The sequence below is a fragment of the Eptatretus burgeri genome, chromosome 18, assembly GCF_056783735.1.
Source record: "Eptatretus burgeri isolate ZD-2024b chromosome 18, Ebu_testis_v1, whole genome shotgun sequence".
NCBI lineage: Eukaryota > Metazoa > Chordata > Myxini > Myxiniformes > Myxinidae > Eptatretus > Eptatretus burgeri.
The window spans coordinates 12,445,317-12,469,249 of record NC_140978.1 but is presented as its reverse complement, the minus strand read 5'-3'; the positions used below and the strand labels follow the sequence as shown (position 1 = coordinate 12,469,249).

The 23,933-nt window shown below is 43.6% G+C and overlaps 1 protein-coding gene and 1 long non-coding RNA gene across 4 annotated transcripts in view; one reads left to right on the top strand and one right to left on the bottom strand.

The window, feature by feature from the left end:
- The window catches only part of LOC147008622 (phospholipid-transporting ATPase IA-like), a 449,885-nt gene that overhangs the window by 22,201 nt on the left and 403,751 nt on the right, over window positions 1-23,933 (bottom strand). The window lies entirely within an intron of this gene.
- On the top strand, window positions 1,394-6,828 carry LOC147008624 (uncharacterized). Its single transcript, XR_015053197.1, has 3 exons — window positions 1,394-2,004; window positions 5,390-5,514; window positions 6,267-6,828. It is a non-coding gene; the product is annotated as an uncharacterized LOC147008624 (long non-coding RNA).

Genomic DNA, 23,933 nt, shown 5'->3' with positions numbered 1-23,933 from the left:
ACAGGTGCCCTGACTTGGGCCTGCCTGCTTGCCTCATCAATTTACGATGCGAAGGCCTCACATAAGACACCACACAAGCCTTCGCAAGACACATGCAGGGTCATGAACCCAGCAGCAGGAGGTGGTATTTCTGTAGCCCATCCATCATCACGTGAACCGTGTGCTGGAGGCCAAGCAAGCCTGAACAAATGAGATGAGGCCATCATACCATCTGAAGAGTGCTCCAACTGTGGCATTTAGGGCAAACATCCAACCTGTTGGTTTTCCACTGCCATGGGAGTCAAACGATGGATACTCAAACTCAAATAGAGACACAAAATAAGAAAGTCCTGCCCCATACAAAGACTTATTAAAAACTCAAATTTTCACAATCGTGTCAGGCTTTGATTTTAAGCAGATGTTTACCATTTCACATGCCTCAAGGCTTGCCTCAGCCTACATGTGCAATTTGTCAAGCGTGTTCTCAATATGTTGCACTTAATGTTAACAAGGGGGCTCCAAGCATGCTAGAATAGAATGGCAGAAGTGGTGGGGGCACTGCTGAAAGGCAGCCTGCCCATGCAGTGGATGGTTTCACATCCGTTCCCAATCCCTGCACAGCTGTGCCAAGGCTTCATTCATGTCTGTTTGGCTGTCGTCAGCACAGAGTCTGTCTTCTACCATGAAATATACAGACGTAACTATTCTTTCTTTCTGCCACCATCACAAACTCCATCCCTCCTGAACATGACGGCACATCAACAGCTTCACGCGAAACCCTCCTACTTTCAGTCATCCTTGTTCCACGCCCAGGCTAGTCGGGTCAAATAGCATTTCATATTTAATTTCCAGAATCTGATTTGTGCTTGATGAAAGGGGTGCTATGTGTGACAGGTTTTAACAAGCCTGCTGATGGCAGCAAGGCTGGTCCAGTTTCTATTTAGCTCAAGACAGTGAAGACGGCTGTTGAAATGAAGAGGGAGAACAGCCGCAGTGAATCTTCACAAAAAGGGCAAACGAGAGGAGCCTGCTCGACGAATTAACCATGAGAGAGTGGGGGGAAGCATGTGAAACCAGATTTTATCACATTGTACAGTAGCCCAAAATGTGTAATTCCACAATGATGGATGATGTAGTCTACGCAATGCCTTTACGAATGGGAGGCAGTGTAAAATAAATCTGGAGGCCAATAATACACTATGGCCTTTAAAACAGCGGCGAGCTATCGGTTGATCTGTGCAACTCAGCAAAGCTCAGCAAGTATTGTTAAACTGCTTCTTTTGGCAAGGCCGCAAGCAATAACAGAACTACAACTAGAACAGCACTCAGGAGAGCACCAACCTCCGCCAGGCTGAAGAGTTGATGTCTTGTATCCCACTGATAGGCCGGATCTGGATCCAGACCTGAACCAAAATCTAATTCGCTTCTTCTTATCACCTACCCAACTCATCCGCCAGGTTTTGTCACAACCCGTCAACAACATTTTGAAATATAGTGCTATGCATCATTTTGGGCCCCATCTCTCAATGCTGAAGAATCAATGAAAAAATTAATAAATAAAAAAATTCGGATCCGGACCTTCAGGGAATTGAATCAATTCATCCTTGTCACACCTAATCTGTCCACCAAGTTTCGTCCGAATCCACGTGTGTACAACACCCAACAGGAACCCCAAACAATCACAAAACCCACACCTTATTACGTCCAACCCGGACATAAAGCCAGCCACGTTCATGACATGGAAACACAAAAACAACAAGCACACACACATACAACACCAGATCACATGGAAGTAAAAACAAAAAAAAAAGCAGAGCAGCCCACCGACGATGTGAATTGACGTTTACTTTGCTTGAGGTTTGCAAAATAAAAATAAAAAGCACTTCTCCATTTCACCTAGAGAACCAGCACATGACTGAAAAAGAGTACTCACATCACCAATAAAAACCGGATATGTGCCGAGGCTCGGGGTCCATTGGCCTGAGGAAGCTGGCTGTGCAGTGAGGAAACGTCACCGGAGACCAGGTCTGCTCTAACTTATTGCTCAAATTATCGGATCAGATATATATTTATATATATATATATATATATATATATATATATATATATATATATATATATATATATATATATATATATATATATCTTGTGAAATTATTTGTTGTTAAATAAGGGGGATTATTGCATTGTGCAAATTTCATGTTGACAACAAATTTTCTCACCCAAGTGTTGAGAGAGGTATGCTAACAGCAGTGGGAAAGAAGGTGAAGCAACGTCAGCAAAGCAAACCAACTACAGCCTTTATAAAGATGAGTTTTCCATTGCAAATTTTCTCTTCTCTGTCAAATGTATATTCCCCCTCCATCCCCTCCCTTACCGCAAATTGGCACACTGCTGATACCGCATATAAAAAGGCTGAATGCCTAAACTCGGTGTTTGCATCTAAATCTTATGTCCGAAACCCATCACTTTCTCTACCCACCTTACTCAGTCGCACCCAACTGTCCCTGGACTCTGTGTCCTTTTCTCCTGACAAGGTGGAGAGTTTGCTGTCAAACCTCGACTCAGATTCTGCAACCGGTCCACAAAGCATCAACCCACGTGTCCTAAAAACCTGCTCCTCTGCTCTTGCTCACCCTCTCTCTGTTCTATTCACCCTCTCATTTACTCAAGGTCATCTGCCATCTGCTTGGAAATCAGCAAACATTACTGCCCTGCATAAAAAGGGTGCTAAAACATATCCCTGCAACAACAGACCAATCAGCCTTCTCCCAATCATCAGAAAGGTTATGGAATCAATCATCGCTTCAGACATTAAATCCTTCCTCTTCTCCAATGGCTTGATTTCCGATCATCAATTTGGTTTCAGACCAGGTCACTCTACCCTGGATATGCTGCTTCTGCTCTCCCAACAATGGATGGAGGTCCTCAATGCCAGACATGAAATCAGCCATATCCCTGGACATATCGCATGCTTTTCACACGGTCTGGCACCCCGCCCTGCTCACTAAACTCTCTTCCTATGGTATCAATGGCCATCTCCACTCATGGCTCACAGACTTCCTCTCCTGTCACAGTCAACTTGTGGCCCTAAATGGAGTTCTTTCATCCCCTCTTCCTGTCCAGGCTGGAGTTCCTCAAGGCAGCGTTCTGAGCCGTGTTCTTTTTCTGGTTTTCATCAATAATTAATCTCTCTGAATCTCTGGAAAATCCTCCATATCTCTTTACTGATGACGCCACCCTCTGCCGGACCTTCTGTCATCCCTCAGACCGGCAAGCAGCAGCTTCTTCGCTCTCTGCAGATCTTGGTAAACTCACAAACTGGTCCAACATGTGGAACATGTCTTTCAATCCTGACAAATCTCACACTTTCACTACGTCTCTCCGAAAGGATCGTTTGGATAAACGTGTGGCTTGTCCCATCCACTTTCTCAACAATCCTCTGGAAGAAGTCCTTTATTTCAAGCTTCTGGGTCTCACTATCTGACATGACCTTTCCTGGGAAAGCCACATTTCAAACCTCGCCTCCAAAGCCAGTCGCCGACTGGGAATCCTCCATCGTGCAAAGTCCTTCCTCAGCCCACCTGAGCTCCTGACGACATACAAAGCCTGATGGAGTACTGTTCACCCCCTGGGCTGGTGCTCCTGCCTCCCACCTTTCTCGGCTTCACGCTGTGGAAACCAAGGCATTTCGGATCATTGGCATCTCCCGCGATGAGGCTGAGTCTTTGGGCCTCTCACTCTCTCACCGCAGGCAGGTTGGTGGTCTTTCTGTCTTCTACCATCTCCTCTCCGGTCTTGCACCCCCTGCTCTGTCTGCGATTTGTCCCCACCATATTTCCGCAGGGTGCTCAAGGTCTGCCAACAACCCCCTTCTGGTAAAACTACCAAAATCATGAATCACTGCTCAGCTTCACTCTTTCATTCCTCTTTTTTCCCCCGCTTTTGGAATAAACTCCCTCACTCTGTTCAATCCCATTCTTCCCTCCAGGCCTTCAAAACAGCTGTTCACCACCACCTCATATCATCCCCCATCCAAATCCTCGATCTTTTCTACCCCCGTTAATCCATCCAAACCCACCTCCTTCAAATTCCATGCTTTCCTTCCTGAAAGTCCCTGTAAATGTCCATCTTGTATACCCCGTGTACCCCGCTCCATCCGTCTCCCTTCCACAGATCTCCGAATGTCTCTGTTCCCCACTGTTTTGTCCTCTCCTCTTGTCTCATGCCCTTGCTGTTGATGCCCCCCTTGCTGTTCGTTGTGTGTTGCGTTAGCTCTCATACGAGCCTCGACGAGGTGTACACAAAAAGGGCACTTATGCAGCCATTTTTAAACTGCAAGTTAGACAAACACAGTGAAGTCAGAAATACTCTATTTCGTTTTGGAAACCTGTCAATGAGAGGTTGTACAATGCTTTTCATTCGAACCGAGATGTTACACAGCAAGGGAAAAAAAGCAGCATTATAAATTCTGAGCCTTCACGCAAAGCATCCTCATTTTCATACGTCTACCATGTTTATTTTTAATATCAGACATGTATTAAAAGAAATGGGGTGACAGCATAGCCTACAGGTACGCACACTCGCCACTCAGCTGTCTGTCTTGGGTTCGAATCCTGACCCAGTTATAAACGATTATCCCGGCGTTTCACTGGCAGGGTGATTCAATGTGTGTGTGCCGTCCCTCGGATGTACAAACTGGGCATCCCGTCTGCCAGCATTAGTTTGTAAATGTTAAATATTCCACAGTGTCCTTCGCGAAGAGTAAACCAGCCATCGCCGGCAGCATGGCCAAATTCAAAATTCCTGCCCAACTACTGCTGAGAGAGGCATGGCAAACTGTCCAGCATAACCCTTGGCCTATCAGTTGCTTTGCAGAACCAATGCTCTGTAACACAGAGTATGGTACATCAGATCAGATTAAAATAAAAAATAAAAAAAAATTTAAAAATGTCACAAGTCGGCAAAATTGGGCATGCGCGAGTAATATTATGTGCAATGGGGAGCAAACCGAAGAGATGGACTTTTTCAAAAACAGGATCAGGTGCAACGAAAGCAGGGTGCAGCCTGATATGGTAAAGTGAAGGTTACAGTGAAGATGCCAACAATGGTAAATGAAATGGCTTGGAGGAGAGATAATGCTTTGGACCAGGTGATGGAATTAATGTTAAAAGACAGTACTGAACAAAGTATTAAAGTGATCAATTTTTCTTTTTTGGGGGGAATTTGGAGAGGAACGATTTGTTATTGTGTAAAATACTTCCGTTATGAGGGCTGTTGAGGAAGTGTTTAGCCAGACACAGAAAGCATAATTTACTTTCAATTGTTTGTTAAATTTTCAACGTAGTCCCCCTTAAGTTCAATGGACTTGGTTCAGCACTGCTGCAGCTTGGCTGTGCTTGTTTTGCAGAAGTACTTGGCCTGATTGTCCAGAAACCCCTCAAATGCTGCGATCACCGAATCATCATTTTCATAATCATCATCATCATCATTATCGAAACATCCCTGAAGCCATTGCTTCAATTTGGAAAATGGGTAAGAAGTTCTTGAGAGTTGGTTCTGTATCCATTTGTCACCCCCTGCATCCTCCCCAACCCAGTCATTCTTACCCACATCCCCTTTTGCCCGTTTCTGTCTATTTTGTCCCTTGGCCTTACTGTTGGTTACCCTTCTTCTTTCTGATGTTATTTTTGCACAATTACATCCTGATCCGTTCTGTGTTCGAGTTCTTACACGAGTCTCAACTACGTATACAAAAAAACACAAAGTAGTATGTGGGAGCCAAATCTGGTGACTCAGCTGGATGGGGAAGCAGTTCAAAGTCATAGTTACTGTGGTCACTGCAACCTGGATTATATGGGGTGATTAATTTCCCTGAATAAGCAGCACTCCAATGCTCGACTTTGTATGGGTATTGTTTTTGATGGCTTCTCGCCCACACTATACTGGTTCATCAGTATCGGAACCTCCATTGATGGTTCACTTTTTGGTTGGTCGTCAGTCGATCAACAATTCTCAACATAGAAAAATGTTCATGAGCTTTCCAGTTCATTCCAGTTCCTTCCAGGGAGGCATAGAAAGTTTGTGTTTTCACTGCATGCCCTGCTGTTTGGTCTTGGGACAAATTGGTGAACCTGTGACTCGTCATTCGTCACAATCCTCATGATGTTGTTTGGGCTTCCTTGAAACTTCTCAAAAAGTTTCCTGAAAATATACCTTTTCTGATCAGCATTCAACATTCTGGACAGCCAACTTGCTTAACCCTTTTTCATGCCCTTGTGTTTCAGAGAGAATGGTGTGCACGGACCCAGCATTGATGCCCAATGTCTCAGTTAGGTGTTTAACTATTGACCTACCAATCATGAAAATATTGTGTACTGCATCAGCTTTTTAGTAAGGATGGCATCTCTGGGGAATTCTGATCTTGGTTCATCCTCAGTGCTGGTTCTCCCTTGCACAAATTTATCTGCCCAGTTTATAAAATGACGTATGGATGGGCATCACCCCGTACTGCCACCATGTCCTCACGATTTCCATTTAGCATCAATCCTTTTTATCATTGCTCCAATTTCAGTCTTCCCGTTTTTCAAAACTGTGTTGACTGACTTTGTGGATCATTTTGTATACAAGTCTTGCAAATATAAACAGTAGGGCTGTTTAAAAAAGAAACACATTAAAGCGTTGAGTATTTTTTTCATCTGCAAAATCAGTTGGGTCATAACGTGTCGTTAAATGTCTGGCGAGAAACTTTCTGAACGCCCATTGTAAAACACAATATTTCCAATTGCAAAGAAAAAAAACAACACTGACAGAGCTCTCAGAGCAAGGAGAAAGTTTGAAAAACTTTTGGAATAGCTGCAGCTCAAAAGGATGCAAACAAAGCTCCTCCATGAGCTTTGATTTTGTATTAAAAAAACAAGCAATGATGCAAGTTCTTGGAGAAGACAAAGCCTCCAACTGCCCCTTAAAATGGGATGTGTAAATTTTACATTTAAACAAAATAAATATGGAGTTTGTGGAAATGGTAAAGTGTATGTACATAAATAAATAAATAAAAACTTGTGTGATTGCGGTGAAGATGGTAAAGTAGATATAAATGAATAAATAATTCACGGTTGTATGCGTCAGTAGTGGTGCTGGTAAAGTGTATATAAATAAATGATTCAAGGTGGGATGTCAGTCATGGAGATAAGCCTGGTGTTGGCTTAGCAGTTAGGGGGGCTGGCTTGGGATCTTCAGGTCCTGAGTTTCAGCTCCTGTCAGCTGTTGAATCAACACCAAGTGGGTTTGACTCAGTTTGTCATCCTTCTGAGGTCAGCGAAGTGAGTGCATTGTACTTGTAATAGGGCCACTGCATCAGCAGCTCGTGTTGAAACTAGCCTGTTTGATGGCTGGGTTGTCGGCGACTAGACCATCGCCCCACCAGGTTTTCTGGTGACGAGGGGGGACACCAGTGTGACCACTCCTCATTTTCATAAATGCCAAGGTGAGCCAATGAATAAAGCCAAGAATTCACAAGGTTTCGGAAAAGCGATGATAATAGAAAACCTATAGAAAACCATGACGCCAAGGTGAACAACGAATAGCCAAGATCTTGTGAAAAAAGCCAAGGAGTGGTCACACTGGTGGACACCCAGCAGGATTAAAAACAAAACCTGTCAAAGGGTGGAGGAGCTCCTTATGAGCCAACAGCCATCCATTTCTAGTGCACAACGGTGTCTGCGGACGTCCTCCTGCAATTGAGTTACTTCTTTATTTTTAGGAGGTTGGTGGCAGGATTTGCAGTCCGGCCACAGTAAAACACTTCATTCCGCAAAACCTACAATGTAAGGAAATCTGCAAACCTCCTCCGTGGGAGTACCTCCTGTGCTGCTGCCCTCCGCAGCGTAGATCACCGTATGACAGGATTGGGGCAAGCCTTCGGGACCCCCATTCCTTAATGATAGGAGGAAAACCATGGGGTAAACCTCCAGGGTCAGATTCCAGTGGTGTGTGGCAGAGTGCTGCTGAGGTGTCGTCCACCAGATGGACGACACCTCCTTGGGTTAACCTGAGGCGGTCCCTTCGGGTGGGTGGCTGGAATGTCCCATCTCTCAGAGAGGATGATCACCTGTCTGTTGTCATCTGAGCTCAAGCATTTGAATATAGGTATTGCAGCACTCTCTGAGGTTCGGAGACCAGATAGTGGCGAGATCATGGTGAGTGATCACACCGAGTCGCTCTGTTCTGGTCGCTCTGATGGTTACCATATTGGTCTGGTCGCTCTGAAGGTTACCATGCCCAAGGAGTTGCTGGAGCCGTGTCCAATAACTTGACTCCAATGATAATTGAGGTCAACGAGCGTATTATGAAACGAAGGATTCGTCACTCCTTCGGTGTTGTTTGCCTGGTCTCTGAATATGCTCTGACTGAGGTGAGAATCTGTGGTGGATCAGTGCCCCAGGTGAGATACTCTTCTCATCTTGGGGGATTTCAATGTATCAACTGAAACTGATGGGGATGGTTATGAGACATGTGTTGGTCCCCATGGGTCTGGAAATGTGATTCAGAATAGCACTAAGCTCCTTGGCTTTGCAAGAAGTCATCAACTTAGGGTGGCTGGTTCATGGTTTCAGCACCCACATGCTCATTGCTGGACTTGGTATTCCAACACTGGTGGTGTGGCAAAGGAGATTCACCATGTGCTCATTGATGGTTGATCCAGAACCGCAGGGTCTACCGGAGTGCTCAATTCGTCAATACCAACCACAGGCTTGTTGTAGCAACTCTGAAGTTGCAGCTTAACTCTGGGAGAATGGTACCATCCCAACATAGGCTGGATGTTGGCTAGCTCAAAGGATGAGAGGGTAGCTGTGTGGTTTGCGAACAGGCTGAGTGTGGATTTGGGGGGTCTGGGTGCTTTGGGGAATCCTGAAGAGTTGTGGAGTGCCTTCAAGACCACCATCCTTAATGTTGCCGGTGGATGTCTTGGCACTCACCGGATGGCGAAGAAGAATTTTGTCTCCCAAGGAACACTGGATACCATTGACCAGAGTCGCAGAGCCAGGCTTAATGACAGAACAGGACTGTTTAGGGAGGTGAAGCGTAAAACTGTATGTGAGCTATGGGTGGAGAAGAAGGCCTATGTGTGAGGAATCTGTGAAGGGGTAGAGCATCACCTGTGGTCAAGTGATTCTCATCCTCTTTAGAGGGGAATTCACACAATGCGTTCCTCCAAGCCCGTCCCTCGGTGTCCTGCAGTTAGAGCAGAGGGTGGTGGGCTCTTGATAGAGATGTCCGAAGTGAAGGCCCACTGGGCCGGATACTCCACCAGCTGTCGAGTTAGATGACAGGGATGTTACTATCCCAATTGCTGACCCTCCAATCAACTGTGATCCACCTCTGTTGGTGGAAACACAGACTGTGGTGAACCAGTTGAAATGGAGAAAAGCTCCTGGGATCTGTGGCATCCATGCTGAATTTCTCAAGGCTGATGGAAATGCTGTAGTCGTGTCGTTGCATGTAGTTCTGTGCTCTGCCTGCAACACATGCATCATCCCAACTGACTGGAAGAGGGGCCTTGTCCCTCTCAGGAAAGGGAAGCATAATCACCAGGACTACAACAACTACCGAAGGGTGATGCTTCTCTCAGTGCCAGGCAAGGTATTTGCTCGGATAATTTGTGATAGGGTTTGCCACCATCTGCTTGAGTAGCAGAGCCCAGAGCAGTCAGGCTTTACACCAAAAAGGTCAATGATCGACCGTATCCCTTGCTCTTCAGGTCCTTACCGAAGGCAGACAAATGTTTCGGCAGGGGTTGCTTGAAGCCTATGTTGATCTCTGCAAAGCATTCGATTCAAAGAATCGGGATGCCCTCTGGAGGATTCTTGGTCTTCGTGGGGTGCCACAAAAACTGAAGAATCTGATGTCTGAACGATACTCTGGCACTGAGAGTGCTGTGAGATGTGGTGATACTTTCTCCAACTTATTTCCAGTTGTTACTGGAGTTCGTCAGGGGTGTGTACTGGCCCCCACACTTTTCAGCACTTGTATGGAATGGATTCTGGTGAGGATGTCAAAGAGATGAAGCTCTGGTGCATCATTTGGGAATGTCAAGATCGCTGACCTTGATTTCGCAGATGATGCAGTCATCTTTGTGGAGACTGGTTATCCCTTTGGGGCCCTCGAGGTAATGAATGAGGAGTCGGAACTGCTGGGTTACGGGTTTCCTGGGTCAGAACTAATTTCCAGGCTTTCAAATATATATTGGATGTTGCTATCTTGTCTGTGCCTGTTTGTCTTGAGGATGTTGAGGTCACGGAGAGATTCACTTAACTTGGCAGTGATATTCATGTCTCTGTTGGCTATGAGCCAGAGGTCAATAGATGTCTGGGTCGGGCCTGGGGAGTCATGGATTCACTGGATCATGGGGTATGGCGCTGTCGGTACCTGTACAGGAGGATGGAAGTCCGAATCTTTAGGTAATTGGTGCTTCCAGTCTTGCTCTATGGATGTGAGACTTGGACTCTGACCAAGGATCTGAGATGGAGACTTAATTCCTTTGGTACCAGGTCTCTTTGGAGAATCATTGGCTATCGCTGGTCAGACTTTGCGTCCAATGAGCAGTTGCTGAGAGAGACTCAATGAGATTTGTTACCTGCTTAGTCCATGAGCATCAGCTGCTGCTGTATGGACATGTGGCTCGTTTTCCTGACGCTGATCCTGCTCACCAGATTTTCTCAGCGAGGGAGCCTCGTGAGTGGAGGAGGCCAATGGGCCAACCACGTTCCTCGTGGTTGCAGCTGGTTGATCAGCATCTCAAGAATATGGGGATGGGTCAGGCATCTGCATGGGAGATGGCCAGACGGAAGCCCCTGGAGTACTGGCGGAAAGTGGACGCTACGACACGCTGCTCCGGCGCATGCTCCCATTCCTGACCTGACCTGATCAGCAGCGCGTTCGTGCCCTCACCCAATGATGCGACCTGCATCCTCTGGGGGGGGGGTGTAGGGGGTGGGGTGGGGAGGTCAACCACCCCACCCCCAGACACTCTTAATGAGCACATGTTGATACGGTCAATAAACCTTCATTAGGCATCAGATATGAAGCTCGTGGCAAAGTTTCATCAAAAACGTGTTTAAGTTCAAGTGATAATGACTGAAGTGTTTACGGAATGAATGACTGACTGATTCCCTCCCTCACCTACGGACACTGCGAGGTCACAGAAGCTCATCGGATTAAAGTTCAGGTGAGCTAACAATGTGTAAAAGAAGACTGGTATTCCAATATTATCAGGTTATGTAGATATTTGGCTTTTACATGGAACACGTACCAATGATAGACAGATGGATGAAAACACACACACACACACACACACACACACACACACACACACACACACACACACACATACACAAACACACACACACACACACACACACACACACACACACACACACACACACACACACACACACATACACAAACACACCATTTCTGAAGCCGCAAAAAAATTGAGGAATTTATGGGGTATGGTTCCATCTCACTAATATGTAAGATACAGGTCTTAAGTAAGCCGAGTAAGAAGACTCAATGAATAATTTGGATTCCAAATGATGCCATGAGCCTAATGATACATATCTTAATAAATCTGATCACAGTTTAAAACAAACTCAGTGGCATAATGGTTAGCACCTCCACTCGGTCTCTGGGAGGTTGGCGGTTCAAACGCCATCCGAGCCATACCAGACTTTAAAAATCGTACATGCTGCTTCCTTGCTTGATGCTCCGCATTCAAAAAGAATAGAGCACGGACAAACGACCATATGTTGGCAACCATTGCAAAGGCATGATGGACCTAATGTCCTCTTGCTTTAAAGTTCCTTGAAAGGGAACTCGTATTATTGTTGCATGCTGGAAAAGGCAATGCCATAGGCTGTTTGCCATAAATATAAATGTTTTATTTGGCAATGGATGCAACATTTGATGGTGGTAAAAGAGTGTGAGAGGAAAAACAAACAAACAAAAAAATAAGCGAGTTGCCAATGCCACCATTGAGGACTTTTACTACCAACTTAGCCAAGATAGAAGAATTGCAGAACACCACTTGGATTGTTTTGAGATACCGAAGAGGGCTTACATTAAAGTAGAATCCAAACTCCAAAGCAATCAAAAGTAGGTGCCTTGTTCTACATGAAGAAAACCTTGCCAAGTCGACATTTTTGTGGATAAAGAGAAAATTCCAAATGGAAAAGAGTGGCAAGTTAAAAGCTGCAGCATATGGGAGAAGTGCCACTGTCGGAAAGACTCCACAGCTTGAAAATTCAACTCGTGGCAGAAGAGGGTTTGAGAGGAGGGCCATTGATAACGGAAGATACATTCACAAATTAAGTTGTGGTAGGACCATGTTCGGTTGTAGGCGAAGGCTTTTACAGCCTTTTATGATGGACGATGAATGGCAGTTTTGAGCAGGGACAAGACCATTAGGAGAAAGATTAATACAGTAGATGGCTAAAAATATGGCTTCATATTCATGTTCAGTCGCAAGTCACTCTCCAAAGTAATCTCTCAAAAGCACAGTCATGCCTCCCATTGAGAGCAATATCAGAGGAATAAAATATTTCCAAGGTGAGGCTTTACTGCTCGTTATAGAATTTGACCGACTCTGGTTTGGAAACAAAGGTGCAGTGAATAACTGTGACAATTGTGTGACCACGGAAGCAGTGGCTGAAGCAAATGATTCGAGACTGAGAAATAGGAACGTAATGAGGACAGCACAAATATGAAGAAAGCAAGTTGGAAGAAAAACATTAAGAATTTTGTCTAACTGCAAAAGGGAAGAAGAGGGGTAAATCAAGGCTGGGGTAAGAAATAAGAGAATAAGGTGATGGAGTGTTTTCTCAAAGGAAGCAATAAATGAGGCAAGTAGTGTGTGTACATTTGGCTCAGGCAAGTATCTAGAAAAGTGAAGAGGTAAACTTGCCAATGCCATCAAACTTTTCTTGGTGTATCGTGAAAGAAAGACATCACTGTAACGTAGTTAAACAAAAAAAAGGAACATTTAAGCATGTGCTCTGCAACTGTTTGTGGCACGAGTGGCAGGACTTTACATATTTCAATAGCACAGGTTGTTTGAAGTCCTCAAATGTAGCGCCAAGTGCATGGTAACAAAGCGAGAAAGTACCTGGTCAAACCTTCGGTAAATTTATTTTGTGAGGAAGGATTGATTAGTTAACGAAGGCCTTCATCCGGCAGTGAACTGAAACATGCTGATTTACGTTTTATTATTTTACAGCAAAAAAACCTGGGCAAAGTCAATATTTAGTGAAAGAACGGTCCCGAGGCCTGTAAGTGATAAGCTACAAGTGGATTTGGAGTCCAGGATGTTGTTGTACTTTTGACCGAGGTAATTGCAACCAACCTACAGCCTGAAAAAAAAGAAAGGAAAAAAAAATAGAAACCAGAAAGAAAAACAATAAACAACGAACAGAATTCAAAAAAAAATCCACCAAAAAGGAGAAGTGTGCAAATTTTGGCCATGTATTTCTGCCTTTGGGGATAATCTCTGTTATGTACACACAGAAGGGAGGATGGGCAGCATGCTTACGGCAGAGAAAGAAGGGAGAGGGTAGATTCTTTGACTTTGAAGACATACAGATTACTATACATTTAAAGCTGTGTAGTTCATTTCCATTTTTTCAACATTGTCATCCCATATACAATTTGGCTTGTAAGTGTTTTTGCATAAACGTTTGTTTGTTTGACTTGTATGCAGTTCTAAACCACTGGACAGAACGAGTTGAAATTTTGTGGTTGTACTTGGGTGTGCCAGAAAAGGTTTCAGGCATTAAAAAAAATATATCGTAGTTACAGGGGTTCAAGAAGAGGAGGAGGAGTTGGGGGGGGGGTGCAGGAAAGACACGAAACCTCAATGCAAATGTGTACAGTATGGTGCTATCCCGTGGTGGGGAAGTCAGTGGTTCAATCCGACTTTTAAAATGGTATACATGTTGCTTCCTTGCTTGGGCATTTAAAAAGGATTGAGCATGGACAAATGATCATAGGTTAGTGATAGCTTCCTCCTGCGTTGAAGTTCCTTGTAAGAGAACTATTATTATTATTTTATTATTATTATTATTATTACCAGGAAGAGTACCCATCCCAAGTGATGGGAAAAGCTCACAAAAGTATCCATCCTGAGTGATGGGAAAAGTTTAAGTTAATCTACTAATTTTATGGACTTTAAAAAGGTCAATTGTGTTGCACTCTTGGTTTTGTTTCCAAAGCTCTGAGCTACTTATACCACCCACCGCAAAATGGTAGTGTAACAGGGCAGCGAAGGTAAGACTTGTCTAAAACAAGGGGAAAATATCCTGGTTGTGAAATAAAATTTGGCATCAACATGATTTATGCCTGTTTTTCCATCATTTCAAAGGAAACTTCTTTTTCAGAAAGAAAACAGAAGGAAACTTTTTCTTCCCCCCCCCAATCCTCCATATCCCCTCCCTCCCCTCTCTTCCACTCTCTTCACTGTTATTCTATGAAAAATAATTATGATGTAACTATGAATCATAATTAACGCTCCACCGCACGTCTCCCTTTTCCTCATCTCACGCTTTCCTCTTCCCAAACCCCCTCCCCCCCCCTTCATCCCCATATAATTCTCCAGACGTTTATAAGCATTCCAGCTGAAATGCGAAAACCTTTGGGAGAATCTTTCAACCTCAACCGGATTTCAAAATTTAAAATGTGTAATTGACCTTAGCAGCAGTTCCGACTGCTAAAAAAAAAAGTGTTCATTTGTCCAATTGCACATTGTTTGACACTCCAGTCATCTCCGGACAGTGATGAATATGACCTCGTTGGCTTGGCAAGCAATTGGCGATCAGAAATGTGCAGAAACGAAATAAGCCACAAACACTCAGAGATGCCCTGAGTGTCAAACAATGTCTGAATTGGACAAATTTCCAGTATTCAGAACTGGTGCTAAGGTCAATTCCACAGTTAAAATTTTGAAATTTGGCTCAGGTTAAGGGATTCTAGAGATTATCACATGTGGAGAAATGAAATAAAGCCACGGACAATGGCGTCTCCAGGCGTTTATAAGCATTGCAATGTATCCAGCGATTCGTAGGTCTGAAGATAAGGTATTCAATGATATGAGTGAGAAAAGTGAAAAAAAAATTTGAGCGCTTTAATGTCAAGAAACCACTGCGGCCTATTCCAAGTCAAGGCATTTTTGAGAAGGCTAAAAAAAATTTGCAAATTAAGCTCCCTCTGAGATGACAGAGGGCTGACAAAGGGGCTGACCAAGGATGAAGCCTTGGTAAAGGATATAATTAAATAAGGCTGTAAATTATCTTAAAAAGGGGGTGTTAAAATTTATCCAAACACCCAGTTTTCATTCAGGCACTCCCTTGGAGTTCCCTCAGTATGCATGCAACATTTTGGGCCACTAAGTTTGATGGTTTTGGAGTTATGGAGGACAGACACACTGGGTGACTGTGTGTGTGTGTGTGTGTGTGTGTGTGTGTGTGTGTGTGTGTGTGTGTGTGTGTGTGTGTGTGTGTGTGACTTTGTCACACACACACACACACACACACACACAATAGATAGATAGATCATGAGATGAAATTCCGGTCCTTCCAATTCTGCTTATGTCCCTCAACTCCACTATCCCTCTTGCTTCTAGTTACCGATACAATTCAATAACTTTCCATTTATACTTTCTGCATTCCTATTTTCTACATTTCCACATCGTATTCTAAATGAATATTTGCAACCTAAATATATTTCCATGCCACAACCACATTCCCTTGAAGACGATTCTACACATTAATCACTCTCATTGTGAAATATCCCTGCCTTGCAACTCATCTCAACTCTCGTCTTGATTTACTCTCAAGCGGTGCCCCATGGGTCTGGCCCCGTCATTCAAATTTTATGCATCTATTTTATCAATGCCTGATGAAAGATTTTGAGCAAAAATACTAAATAAATTTCCTTCCCCGTGATGAAAGGATGCCTTTGCTTGGAGAAAGGGGTGTCCGTAAAAAAAGATAAAAAACAAGGCTTACTGTACTCTGCTTTACGATTGTATACATTTTGAGCAATAGTATGTCGTCATTTTCAGTCTCAAAAGAGAAAAAGAAAAACCGTTTGCTCATTATGGTCGTAAAAACAAACTGCCATAGCTTCACAAAACTTCGAAGGAACGCGAACGTCTTTCGCACTGCTGGCCATTGCCACTGCAGAAATAGCATGCAATGTTCATGCTGAATTCTCATGTAATAAACTGTTTATTTATTGTAGTTATTTATACTTGCATTTATTACCACCCATTTCACATACTCACTGGAATGACTTTTATGTTTTTTATGTGAAAGTTACATTTGTCCTTCACAAATGGATGAATCATCTGTTCATTAAGTAATAATTTTGCCAGAATGCTGGACCCAAAGTTATGATGTAATAAGCAAGTTATTTATTTTATTGGCCAAAAAAGAAGAAAGTTCAGTTCTCAAGTCTGAAGAACAATAGCATGGCAAGCAAGACAATGTGTAAGACAACAACACGTTCTCCAAATAGTTTTCTGTTTGATTCAATTTGCTGATATTATATATTGATAACTATTTGAACTACCTGTTTAGTACAAACTAACGGATGTTAAAGCACATTGAGGGCCCTTCTCTTAAAGACTCAAACGATGGAATTTTGCAACTCCCCCATTTCTGTCTGGCATGCCCCACTCCATCCCCTCTCCTTGCACTTACTTCCTGTCAATGTTATTTCTCTTCGAGCCTCAATCCTTCCCCAATCATCAAGTTTTCTCTCATGTGCCACCACTTCCCCCTTTCTTGGCACTTTTCTCAATTACCCTCCATCAATATAACATGAAGGAAAATGTATCGTGAAAACACAAACATTTTTCGATTTTGATTTTTTGTTTTTTAAAATCCATTACTGAGCACATTGCTGAGTCTTAAATATGGCATTATCGTTTGTAGATGGCAGAGAAGAAGAAAGAGGCAAAAATAAATCAATAAAAAATAAGTAAATATGGCCAAAAGTAGAGGGTTCGAATAGCATTAGACTTCACCTATCTGATGCTGCTTTTCCCATTATCCCCTTGCCGCTGCGTGACGGACGCCGAGCATTCCGGATAGTCACTTCCCAAAATAAAAACCCGATCCTCTTGGCCAGCCGGACCTTCAACGACTCCCTTGGGACTGTGGGAAGCTGAACTCTAGCTTTGAGTCAACTAAAGTGTACAGAGGTTGGTTGGCATTGGGAAAGCCACAAATCCAAGGGAAAGGGGAGGGATAAATGTAAGGGGAAGTGGATGAAGGGGGGGGGGGAGGGACGGAGGTTGGGGACGATGTGCTGGGGGAAAAGGAGAGAATCCAATCCAAAATTTCCCAAAAGCAACAAAGGTAAAGTAGAAAACATAAGTATGAACTTCATTTGAAAAGGAAACCCATCATGTATCAAACTGTTAGAGGAATACATCAAACTTAAAATAGGGATTTTTTAGTTCCCCTGCAAAAGGCCAATTCATTCACATTGAAATGTAGATAAAATCTCGACGCAGCATGATTCCTATTTAACCGACATATGCCGTTGATGGAATATTCTTCAACATCAGACCTTTTTTTTTTTCCTCAGAGAGAAAATGTTAAGGCTCAGGGAAATGGTGGCCAGACACATATCTTCGACAGAGTTCCGTCCGGAGAGTTTGCGTGTCCTTTTGTGCTAAGCTGGAAAACACATGAAAAACTAGCGGTGGAGACACAGGAGGGAAGTAAATGGTAAGGCTTGCACGTACCACTCCAAATTGGATCCACATGTGTGCTGCAATGATGTTTTTGTTGGAGACGGGAAAGAAGAAACCAAACAAATGGAGGAGCGTTGACGAATCTCAGACAAATGACCTGACAGGGCAACAGCTTCCTTCAAGCAGACAGTTAAAACTGAACAATTCTCTGAGTAACTTCACTTAGTCACTAACCACAAAGTCAAGCACAATAAGCAGTGCTGACCAAATTGTCTGAAGACTACTACATTTCAGGCAAAGTGAGAACGAAGGCAAATGCTACAAATCTGAATGTTAAGACTACGTGCCTGTCTGTTTGTTGAGATATGCAGAAATAACCTGCTGTGTGAAGGTCATTTTGAATCACCAAGTGTTTCAGACCTGATTCAAGACATATTTTACATGGCAAACTGTTCATGTTGGAAACAAGCTTATGGCAGGTATGGCAAAGCATTTAATGTTTGCGATAATGAAAAGCTCCAAGGTATCTGAGACAAAAACAAATTCTATGGTACACTTAAGTCATGAAAAAGAGGAATAAATATCAAGTGCACAGCTTTAAACAAAACCATGATGATGCTGAATTAAACAAAATGCTGATCAAGGAGCCCTTTGTGGGTTCATCTGCCACCAGCTCACCCAATGCTTCAAAACCTTAACAAAGTATATTTGCCAGAATGTTCTGCAGGTTCAGAACAAATTTGTTTTATCACCCTGGCTGCCCATCTGTGGACAAGCAGCCATTACGAACCACCTTTCGCCAGAAAAACTGCAGCCTGCATGATCTGCTTTCAGGATGAGTTCTCTCCATTTAAAATATCTGTGTAGATCAGTGCTGCACTGCATATGTGAGCAAAGTCCATGTCACCCCTCCCCCTTCAACCAAGTCAACTCTAAACATTGCATTGTTCAAGAGTAAACTTTACGAGCTCTTCATCCATCCAGGATTTTCTCGCATCATTCATCTGCCCTGGTTTCCCAAGCCTACGTCAAAGGTCTGGTTTCCAACAGCAGTAGCTGAAGTCAATGATAAGTCGTTTCTCCAACATGTTGGACATCATTTGATCTTATATTTTTCTCTCACTCACATGCTGTCCTTTTCTATTTCTCCAACCTTCTTCAATCACTTTTATTTATATATATATATATATATATATATATATATATATATATATATATATATATATATATATATATATATATATATATATATATATATATATACACACTGATGAGCCAAAATATTATGACCACATGCCTAATATGCTGTTGGTCCTCCGTGTGCCACCAAAATAGCACCGACCCACCGAGGCATGGACTACAAGACCCCTGAAGGTGTCCTGTGGTATCTGGCACCAAAACATTAGTATCAGATCCTTCAAGTCCTGTAAGTTGCGAGGTGGAGCCGCCGTGGATCGGACTTGTCGGTCCAGCACATCCCACAGATGCTCAATCAGATTGAGATCTGGAGAATTTGGAAGCCAGGTCAACACCATGAACAATTCATCATGTTCTTCAAACCATTCCCGAACAATGTGTGCAGTGTGGCAGGGCGCAATATCCTGCTGAAAGAGACCACTGCCATCAGGGAATTCCTTTTGACGACATAATATTGGATCGGTGGTAAGGATGAAGGTTGCTTCCAACATACGTAAATGAAACGAGCTCCGACCTCGGTTCAATATCCTGAACATATCTGCATTGTACTGGTCTGCACAGATAGGGTTGACAACCAGGTGCTGTGCAATGGCAGATGAAGCAGATACAGTGGCCGGTGGTTGCTGGATATTTCTACATGCCCACACTGGTTGTGTCCTAATCCTCACAATCTTTCTTCGAATCGCCAAGGGGACGTGTTGTTTGATCCGATCAGCCAATCTTAGTGTTGTGCGGCTCACTACCGAGCTTCACATCGGCAATTAAACTCATAAATAACTGCTGGTTTATGAGGTGGGTTACACATCCTTGTTGACTGACATCAGCAAATGGCGAGAGGTAAAGGTTACTCGGGGTTCCACAGCCAGAAACGTGTTGGACACACAATGCTTGATTTGTACTTCAAACCTTCGTGATGATTGCTCTTTCCATATTATGTCATCAAAAGGAATTTGTAGTCTCTGTGTCTCTTTCAGCATGTAAAGATCAAGGGAAGTACGGTAACAAATGGTGAATGGACCTTAGGGGAAACCCATCCCCCCTCTCTTCAGTATGCGGTTGCAAACGTCAATCATCGACGAACTCTGCTCCAGCCAATGGGAGCTCGAGGTGAAGATGATGAGCGTTCGGATTAACCGTGACATCATTACGGTTGAACCAATCAGTGTCTACCTTATAGAGACGCGCACACAAGCACACGCCTTCACTTCCTCCGTCACTTGCTGCGATCTTACCCTGAAGAGTGCAGCACGAAAAGCTTCGGTCACTATTATGTCATGTTTATTTGTATCCATATATATATATATATATATATATATATATATATATATATATATATATATATATATATATATATATATATATATATATATATACATAAATATATATATACATACAGAACAAAATACAATATATATATATATATATATATATATATGTATATAAATACATATATATAAATATATATGTATATATATCCAAATATATATGTATATATACATACACATACACACACACATACACATACACATAAACACACACACACACACACACAGAAACACACACACACAGAAACACACACACACAGAAACACACACACAAACACACACACACACACACACAAACACACACACACAAACACACAAACACACAAACACACAAACACACACACACAAACACACAAACACACAAACACACACACAATACATAACAAGGAAGGAGACAAGAGGGGTGGGGGAGAGAAGCACGAAACAGTGGGGAACAGAGACAATAGATCTGCCTTCCCCACATTGTCTTGGCTCTATCCTCTAAATGCTGAGCGTCAAGCAAGGAAGCAGCACGTCATTTTTTTTTTGTATACCTTGTCGAGACTCGTATGAGAGCTAACACACAAAGCACAGCAAGGGGGCATGAGACAAGAGGGGAGGGAGTGGGAAGGACAAAACAGTGGGGAACAGAGACATTAGGAGATCTGTGGAAGGGAGAGGGATGGGGCAGGGTACATGGAGTAAATAAGATGGACACTACAGGTACTTTCAGGAAGGAAAACAGGGAATTTGAAGGAAGTTGGTTTGGGGTGGATTAACAGGGGTAGAAAAGATCAAGATTTTGGATGGGGGAAGATCGGAGATGGTGGTAAACAGCTGTTTTGAAGACCTGTATGGAGGAGTCGGATTGAAGAGTGTGTGGGAGTTTGTTCCAGTGGTGGGATAAAAGGCATGAAAGAGTGAAAGTGAGCAGTGATCTTGATTTTGGCAGTATCACCAGAATGTGTTTTTTGGTGGACCTCCAACACCCTTTGGAAATAAAGGGGGGACAGAGCACAGACAGAGCCAAAGCGGGGGGGGGCAAGGCCGGAGAGCAGACGGTAGAAGAGAGAAAGACCACCGACCTGCCTGTGGTGGGAGAGTGAGACCCAAAGACTCAGATTCATCATGGGAGATACCAATGATCCTAAAAGCTTTGGTTTCCACAGCGTGAAGCCGAGCTATATTTGGAGCAGGAGCACCACCCCAGAAGAGAGAGAGAGAGAGAGAGAGCGATACTCCATAAGGCTGTGGCTCGAAGCTTTGTAAGTGGTTGAAAATGCAGGTGTGCCAAGGAAGGACTTTGCATGACGTCGAATGCCCAGTCGGCGGCTGGCTTTGGAGGCCAGCTTGGAGATGTGGCCTTACCAGGAAAGATCGTAAAAGATAGTGAGGCCCAAAAGCTTGAATGAAAGGACTTCTTCAAGAGGATTGTTGAGAAAGTAGATTGGGGGGAGGGGGGGTTCCAGACGGCCCTTTCGGAGAGACAATGAGAGAGTGAGATTTGTCTGGCTTGAAAGACATGTTCCAGCTGTTCGACAAGCTTGTAATTTTTATCCAAGTCTGCAAAGGGTGAAGAGGCTGCTGCCTGCCGATCAGATGGATGAGAGATGGTACGGCAGAGGGTAGTCATCAGCAAAGAGATAAACAGCATTTTTCAGAGATTCGGAGAGATCATGAATGGAAACCAGAAAAAAACAGGGCCCAGAATGGTGCCTTGAGGAACTCCAGCCTGGACAGGAAGAAGAGATGAGGGAAGCCATTACGTGCCACGCATTGACTGCAACAGGAAATTAAGTCTGCAAGTCATGAGTGGAGATTGCCTTGGATAGCATAAGAAGAGAGTTTTGTGAGCAGTGCGGGATGCCAGAACATATCCAAAACTCGCAATATGTCTCGGTAGATGGCTCTGATATCATGTCTGGCATTTAGGACCTCCATCCATTGTTGGGAAAACAGAAGTGGAAATGTGGAAAGGCAAGGAGAAGTAAGAGGAAGAGTCCATAGAGGAAGGGTAGAGTGACATGGTCTGAATCCAATTTGATAATTGGAAATTTAGCCATCGGAGAAAAGGAAGGATTTAATGTCAGAAGTAATGATGTATTCCATAACCTTGGTGATGATTGGGAGAAGGCTGATTGGTCTGTAGTTGCAGGGATCTGTTTTTCCCCCCTTTTTTGTGCAGGGCAGTAACGTTTGCTGATTTCCAAGCAGATGGCAGATGACCTTGAGTAAATGAGAGGGTGAATAGAACAGCGAGATGGTGTGCAAGAGCAGCAGAGCAGGTTTTTAGGCCATGAGGGCTGATGCCGTCTGGACCGGTTCCAGAATCTGTGTCGAGGTTTGACAGCAAGCTCTCCAACTTGTCAGGCGAAAAGGATACAGAGTCCATGAACAGCTGGGTGTGACTGGGTAAGGTGGGTACAGAAAGCGATGTGTTTGGGACAAAAGATTTAGAAGCAAACACAGAGTTTAAGCATTCAGCCTTTTCATGTGCAGTGTCAGCTGTGCAGCCATTTGAGGTAAGGGAAGGGATGGAGGGGGAACAATAATCAGAAACTGACTTAACCAGATGTTACCAGTATTTGGAGGACGGCTACAGGTTGGAGAGTTCGGACAAGATTGGAACGATGTTTCCTGGCTCTCCTGAGGGTAGACACACACTTGTTCCGAGCTTTATGGAAGGAATTAAGAATGCCTTCAGTAGGATTCGCCTACCACGAGGCGAAGGCAAATTGTTTCAGGAAAACAACCTCGCCACAAGCTTCAGTGTATCATGGGTGGGAGGAAGGATAGGACAACTGAAGACGACATGGGATAAATCTGTGCACGAGAGAGAGAGAGCAAATTTCTTTGAAAAAATTCCCAGGATGAGTTGATGTCAGAGAGAGTAGAAATAGAAGATCAGTCGAGATGTTCCATTTCTACTCTGTTTGAGAGGGAGGGGTGAGAGGGAAGCTTTGAGAGGGAGGGAGACGATGAGAGCAGGCACGGTCGTGGGGGAGGGTGTAGAAGGGAGGGGTGGGGAGAGGCGAAGCTGTGATGAGAGGAAAGAGCATGTTTGAGATATTGAGGAGTGTGCTGAATGAGTGAGAGATATTTGTTTGGTTGTAACAGAGCCCACAGATGTTTGAAAGCCATACAGTTTGGGATACCAGAGGGGGAGCTGTTAATGAAGCAGATGGCAGTGGAGAGGTGCTAAGAAAGGAGGTAGGATGGGTGGCAATATGGGAGGAGTAAGGAGGGGGTATAACGGGGAGGACTTAGGATGATGTAAATTTAAGGAGGTGGCATGAATTTGCACTGAAGTTGGAAAAAAAAAAGGAATGATTACTGTTAATAATGGAAGATAAACAAGCATAGCAAAATGGGATTTTTTTAATCTGTAGGTAAGAGATACGTTTCAATACATTAATGGATGGATGGAGTGCAGAAGAATTGAGAGAATGGAGGAAGGAAGTGTTGTCACAGGTGGAATTTTTCGACAAGGGATGAAAGAAAGGTTGAATTGAACTCAGGTTTTTGGAAAAGAAGAGCACAGCAGAGAGAGGAAGTTGAAACATTTAAGAGACTTTTTTTTTTCTTTTTGAAGATAAGGGAAGGGGGGGGCAGAGTAAAGGAAGATATTGAAGAAAAAAAAGTCATGAAGGTGAGTGGTGAATACCTTCATGATCAAAGTGGGATTGGAAATGTGGAAAGAC